Raw genomic sequence first — 5,381 nt, 5'->3', positions numbered from 1 at the left:
GGATGGGGGCTGTGGGTGGGGGCTGTGGATGGGGGCTGTGGGTGGGGCTGTGGGTGAGGGCTGTGGGTGGGGGCTGTGGGTGAGGGCTGTGGGTGGGGCTGTTGATGGGGCTGTGGGTGGGGCTGTGGGTGGGGCTGTGGGTGGGGCTGTGGATGGGGGCTGTGAGTGGGGCTGTGGGTGTGGCTGTGGGTGGGGCTGTGGGTGGGGCTGTGGGTGAGGGCTGTGAGTGGGGCTGTGGATGGGGGCTGTGGGTGGGGGCTGTGGGTGGGGCTGTGGGTGGGGCTGTGGGTGAGGGCTGTGGATGGGGCTGTGGGTGGGGGCTGTGGGTGGGGCTGTGGGTGGGGCTGTGGGTGGGGCTGTTGATGGGGTCTGTGAGTGGGGCTGTGGGTGGGGCCCTGGGTGGGGGCTGTGGGTGGGGCTGTTAGGGGCTGAAGCCTCCACCACGCTGGAGACAGACAGGAGGTGTCGGAAATGGAACCAGACAACTGTGTGGGGACTGGGGTGCCTCAGCCTGCAGGTCCCCAGGGCTCCCAGCAGCCTGGGGGCCTTGTGGCCACGTTCTTCGCCTCCACTGTGCCTTTTTCTGCTACACCCTGACCAGGACTTCCACTTCAGCTTCCCCTCACTGTCTTCCAGAAGCTTCCAAGCTTCTGATCACAAGTCTCTGCTGCCATCTTTCCTGCCCAAGGGGAGATGGCAGCTGGTACTTACTGGGGTCCCACAGCCTCCCAGTTACTCGGCCCATTGCATCAAAGCAAGAAGGTCCCCAGTGTCCTCGCTGGTCACAGAGTGGACCCTGTAGCCAACAGGCAAAGGGGGTGTGCACCATGGGACACAGGGGTCTGGTTCTCACACGTGGCCCTGGACATGCACCTGCCCTTCCTGCCCTTCCCCTGGGCTGTCCTGGGCTCCTAATCCATCAGGACAGCCTGGACTCAGATGTCCCCTTGTAATATCTGCATTCAAAATCCACACGGCCAAGCTGTGGACCTGAAGTGCGCTCCACGGGGCGTCACAGGGAGGCAGCGGCCCCCGTGCTGGGGGCCTTATGCATCACCAGGATCCCTCAAACCCATCTTCTGGTACAGCGACCTTGCAGACCAACCCACCTGCTGCTACCAGCCCCCAGAGGAGAACCCAAGAACTCCGGTGCCCAGGTGTGCGGAGGTCTTTGTCCAGCCACAGGCCTGGGAAGCACGAGACTCCTTCCTGCCTCCTCTCCCCATGGTCTTCCCCTTGGTGGGTGCCAGGATGGGGTAGTTTTCATGACGAGGCTTCAGGCCCTAGATCCAGGTTTTGTGGGGAGCTTGGTGAGGCAACAGAGGCCAGCCGGCATTTCGTCTCCTTAATAATGCCTGCGTTGAATGATGGCGGCTCCCAGCCAGCCCTCTGCCCCGATCCCTCCTGCTGCTCACTGGGGCTCATTTCCGGTGTCAGCAGCAGCTCCAAGCCTGCATCCAGCAGCAGAGGGAGCGTTCAGCAGGCAGAGGGGAGCGCCGGGCAGTTACTGTAACTACTGTAGCATGTTATCTTATTAACAGGGAGCACAAAAGTTTCTGAGCTTTTGCTTCCAAAAAGTCATGTCAAACAAGACTTGGATTTACTCCCAAAATTTTTAATCTTCCGAGCAGAGAAGGCTGGTGCCTGCTAATAGGATGGGTGCAGCAATAGCCCATTGGTGGCCACAGCATGGCTCCGCTGCCTTCTCCTGGCACCAGCTCCAAAGAGCGGGCAGCTCCTGGAATGCTGTCAAAACCAAACCTCATCTCGGGGCCTGGATGTCCACACTCAGCTCGGAAGCTCAGATTTTGCAAGGCCACTGCTTGTTTAGCAAAATTAGGCCAATGGATTTACAGCCTTGGATGGCGTGCGACTGAATGCGGACTCCCCATAGCTATGCTCTAGATGGTACGCCCGCCCCGTGCTCCTGCCACCATGAGCCTCCGCCGGGGAAGCCTGCCTGCAGTCGCCCTTCCAGCTGCCTGCCCCGGGCTGCACCGGCCCAGGTGTGCACTCATCTCTCAGCCAACTAGTTAACGCTCGCTCAGAAGCCCTGGGAAATAGCACAGGGCACGTGCCAGCACGTTTCTTTCCATCCGTTTTCCCAGAAGTCGCATATTTATAGAGTTGTGATGATCTCCTTACAGAATCTACGAATTGTATCTTCCAGCCAAAGCGTAATGTAATTTGGATGCAGGTGAACTACTGGGAGTTCGAGGGTCACGCAGTCTCTTGCTGCATGAGGCCTCGCACGACACGAGGCCATCCCCTTTGCTCATAAGTGACATTTCAATAAACACATCTGTGCATACACCGTTTAAATGAAAGTCTTATTTTAGGATTGTTTGGGAAGGATAGGCATGGTTGTGAAGGTAGTATAGAGTTTCCATCTCCCCACACCCAGTTTTCCCTGTTATTAACGTCTTGCATTAGTGGTAGACATTGGATATAGTTAATTAACCAATATTCATACGAAAGTTCAACTATATTGATTAAGAGAAATTCATACTATTTTGGGGTTTTTTTTTTTTTTTTTGACAGAGTCTTGCTCTGTTACCAGGCTGGAGTGCAGTAGTGTGATCTTGGCTCACCGTAACCTCCACCTCCTGGATTCAAGCAATTCTCCTGCCTCAGCTTCCCGAGTAGCTGAGACTACAGGTGCATGCCACCATGCCTAGCAATTTTTGTATTTTTGGTAAAGACAGGTTTTCACCATGTTGGCCAGGCTGGTCTGGAATTCCTGGCCTCAATTGATCCGCCTGCCTCCGTCTCACAAAGTGTTGGTATTACAGGCATGAGCCACCGTGCCCGGCCTTTTCGGCACTTTCAGTGCCTCCCAGATGTCATTTTTTTTTTTCTGCCCCAGGATCCCACCAACGTTCCCACATGGCATTTGGCTGGGACAGTTTCTCAGGTTTTCCTTGTTTTTGATGACCTGGACCCTGGGCCAGAGGCGTGTAGGTTGTCCCTATATTAAAATTTGTGTGATTGTTTTCTCATGAGTAGCCTGGGGTTAGGTATTCTCAGCAGCAGGACATCAGAGGTGAGGCTGTTCTCATCACACCCTGCCAGGGCCCAGACCATCCACAGGGCTCAGCACAATGGGCTTGACCCCCTCACCTGGCTCAGAGGGCCCAGATCATCCACAGGGCTCAGCACAATGGGCTTGACCCCCGTCACCTGTCTCAGGTGTGTTCCTCAGGTGTCTCCTCTGCAGAGTCACTTTCCCTCCCCCTCCCACACGGTGCTCTTTGGAAAGGTTGGGGGCCATCCCCAGCTCCTGAGGAGACTGCACGCTTACCACTCACCTGGAATCATGCACCGATGCTCCCTGATTCTCAGAACACCCCTTTGGACTGCATCACAAGCCTTGGCATGACCTGGCCAGAGGATGCGCTTTGAGTTCAGGGCTCCAAGGTCCATGGCACCCCCCTGAAGGAAAACCGGGAGGTACAAGGAGCGCATGAGAGGGGGCCTCTGCCTCAGGGGAGTTGGGAGGTAGAAACAGGCAGTGAGCAAAACACAACACAGAAAACCATGTTTAAAACCTGAAAGATTTGAAAGTGAAGGACAGAAGGTGGGTGAGTCCATCAGTGACTGGGGGCCACAGGTGCTGCAGGGGGTGGGGCAGGAAGACCCCTCCGAAGAGGGGAGGCCCATGTAGGGAGAGGACAGGATCCATCAGGGGCAGCCCATGGTTGGGGCAGAGGGAGCCAGAGGTGCCGGGGTTCCGAGCTGGGATGTCAGGGCCAGCAGGGAAGGTCTCTGGGCCGACAAGAGCTGGGCCCTGGGCTTTGGAAGCTCATGTGTTGGTTACCGGGGTTTTATTCTATGCCCTGTGCACGATCCCAGGTCCCTGTTTCTACAATCTGGGGGGCTTGAGGGCAGATCACAGTGTCCTTATCACCTTATCGTGCTTCCTGGAGGATCCAAGTCTCAGAGAATGGGAGCCTAGACACATTGGTGGTCTGGGGAATGCCTTGGGGCCCGGTGGGGATGCAATATCCTGTCCATGGGCACCGTCCAGTGGCCCCCAGTCCTGTAAGTCAGCTGAGCTGGACCTGGCAGTGCAGCCCCCCCACCTGTAGCCTTTGGGCGTTCCAAGCCACACAAGCAGAAAAAGGTGGAGGCTCAGGTCACCTGCTACAGGGTCACGCCTGGAGAGAGGGGTGGCCAGGTCACCTGCCACAGGGCCACACCTGGAGGCAGGGGGGCCAGGTCACCTGCCACAGAACCACACCTGGAGAGAGGGAGGGCCAGGTCATCTGCCACAGGGCCACACCTGGAGGCAGGGGGGCCAGGTCACCTGCCACAGAGCCACGCCTGGAGAGAGGGGGAGCCAGGTCATCTGCCACAGGGCCACACCTGGAGGCAGGGGGGCCAGGTCACCTGCCACAGGGCCACGCCTGAAGAGACGGGGGTGTGTGGGTGGCTGCCTTGATGGGTGTCAGGGGAGGGGTGGGTCTGTGGTGCCACACACTTTGTATCCTGGCCTGTTCTCTGGCCCCTGGCACCTGGTACATCCTCTGCCTGCGGGGAGCTACTCCAAGGTCCTCATGCCCAGAGAGCGAGCGTAAAGCCAGAAAGTGATGGAAAGATTACATCATGGCTAAAATAAAACCAGTGGGGGAAAGAAACAAGGTTTCTTTTTTTCATTTTTTTTTTTAAATAAAAAGGTCAAAGAATATAGATGAAACAAGCTAATTGAATTAGTCTGCAGACTGAACTAATACAGAGAAATTATTCAACGTACATATCTGATGAGACCTGCGCTCTGGTGTGTCAGGGGCCCTGGCAGCCCCACCCTCCAGCTCTTTCCCCCACGTGGCCCATGAATTACACACAGAACATGGGGCTGTGCTCTATTATTCAGAAGCCTTTTTGTCTCTTGGAGAAATACAGTCTCATGCCTCTTAACCCTGGCATGGCCGACCCGCCCTGGCTCAGATCACATTTGAAATTCCTGACAAGCCCAAAGGTCCACCTGTGAAAGGGACGCAGGGGTCATCCTCATGGTCTCCACAAACCAGGGCAGGTGTCCTTTGATGGTGAAGCAGGAAGGATGGGGAGGTGGATCCTAAGTTTAGAGGTGAAACGTCTGAGCTGCAGTCACACCTGCGCACCTGCCAGCCACAGAGCCCCAGGTGAATGCAGGTGAGGGCTTGGTTAGTGAGTGTTCTGCAGGGGCAGAAGAAGGACCTTTCTCAGACTGCTCTGGGATGCCCATCTTCCAAGGACACTGTTGAGGTGGAAGTCCCTGCCTAAGGGAATGCTGGCGGGCCCTGGACCTTCCTAGATAAGCCTGGGCTCAGGGGTCCTACAGTCCTGGCTTCGGCCCCCAGTTCCATCCCGCCCTGATGGACAATCTGGTGAGAACACAT

The sequence above is a fragment of the Gorilla gorilla genome, chromosome 14 (genome assembly GCF_029281585.2).
Source record: "Gorilla gorilla gorilla isolate KB3781 chromosome 14, NHGRI_mGorGor1-v2.1_pri, whole genome shotgun sequence".
NCBI classification, from domain to species: domain Eukaryota; kingdom Metazoa; phylum Chordata; class Mammalia; order Primates; family Hominidae; genus Gorilla; species Gorilla gorilla.
This window is presented reverse-complemented; position numbering follows the sequence as displayed.